The 1,640-nt window shown below is 43.9% G+C and overlaps 1 pseudogene; it reads right to left on the bottom strand.

Annotated features, from left to right (window-relative positions):
• Nucleotides 1-208: 208 nt before the first annotated feature.
• On the bottom strand, nucleotides 209-1,008 carry LOC123577470 (annotated as a pseudogene).
• Between the last annotated feature and the right edge of the window lie 632 nt (nucleotides 1,009-1,640).

The raw sequence follows: 1,640 nt of genomic DNA, 5'->3' as shown, positions 1-1,640 counted from the left end.
TTTTCAATGTTTGTTTTTGAGACAGAGAGAGAGCATGACCGGGGGAGGGTCAGAGAGAGAGGGAGACACAGAATCCGAAGCAGGCTCCAGGGTCTGAGCTGTCAGCACAGAGCCCGATGCGGGGCTCGAACTCACCGACCGTGAGATCATGACCTGAGCCGAAGTCAGAAGCTAACCGACTGAGCCCCCCAGGCACCCCAAGACTGAAAATTTTAACAAACTGCTTAAACTGTTTTCTTAAAGAGACTTCCTGCACTGCCAGATGCCTTGAAGAGCTTCTTGGTCAGTCATCTGCAGACAATTCTTCACATAATTGATGAATTTGGCCTCCACTTTTGGGAAGAGGGCCACCTTTGTCTATGCTTGTTTGCCATTTTTTGCTTTAATATCTTCTATGGAACTAGGCCCTTTCAGTGTTTTGGGAATGTTTTCCTATTTTTTGAAGGATCTTGACCTTTTGATCTTGGTGTTGATGATTTTGAGTCTCTTCCACTCTGGTTTGATAGTTGTGCATTTTTGGCTGGAGTATCTTGTATAGATTTCTTCACTAGAGCCTTGTCTTCAGTTTCCTCCTCGTCACCATCACCACCATCACCATCATCTTCACATCTTCTTCATCATCATCTTCTTCATCATCATCTTCATCAGCAACAAGTTTTACTTTTCTCTGTGGAAACTTGCTGCCACTTGCAGGAGCAGAACGCTTTCCAAATATACCAAGGAGTTTCATATCCCCTTCCCTCTTCCTCTTCTGATTCTGCATCGTCCTCCACAGCTATAAAGTTCTGTCCACTAGTGTGCACAGGCCTTGAATCACATTTCAACCGTAAGACCACAGGTGGTATTATTTCCAAGCCCCCTAGGGAAACCGTCGGCTGGACAGACATTTTCAAAGTTGCCAGTGTGATCTTAATTGGATTGCCATAGTAATTCATTGCCTCTGATTCAACAACGTTCAATTCTTCCTTTGTACCGGCCCCTGCACAGGCCATTCTCGAATATGACTGGTGCTCTTTTCCAACCGTATCCACATTAAAGTGATAATCACTGACAGCCTTCATTTCACAACCAAAAAGGTAGCTCTGGGACTCACGTCCATTTCCTTCAAAGCTTCCATGGTATGGTGGCATGCGTTTAGGTGGGAGAGAGGGCGGATGGGGATAAACGACTTCTGTTCCAGAGAACAGCTGCGCAGGATGGAGTCACACCAGGGAGTAAATGAAATATTGAAAGTGGAAGGGGCAGTCTCATGAACACAGTCATTTTGAGGAGAGAAAAATAAAGGGCCACCTGCCTGTAGTATCTGACCAGGTCACTGCGTCACACAAAGAAATAACTTTTGAGGTGTTTTATTTGTCTGGTATACACTTGACTACAGGATGGTCTATCAACCCGTATGATCCCCGGTAATTTTACCTGGCTCCACTGGGCTAACGGTGAAACTCCCATTAATTGCACACATTTTTTAATCCAACCACGTAAAATCTGAAGTTCCTATTTTTTCACCCCCTTTCTCTTCTAAATCTATTTATAAGATTAGTTATTGTATACCAACTTAAGCTAGACTGTCAATCTGATTAAGACCCTCAAATGGCTCAGACAAAGAGCACAAAATAAAGGTTACAAATCAAGTAAGCTAC

This window comes from Leopardus geoffroyi, chromosome D2 (assembly GCF_018350155.1).
Source record: "Leopardus geoffroyi isolate Oge1 chromosome D2, O.geoffroyi_Oge1_pat1.0, whole genome shotgun sequence".
In the NCBI taxonomy this organism is placed as follows: domain Eukaryota; kingdom Metazoa; phylum Chordata; class Mammalia; order Carnivora; family Felidae; genus Leopardus; species Leopardus geoffroyi.
Note: the sequence above shows the minus strand (reverse complement) of the source record. Positions and strands in the feature narration are given on the sequence as shown.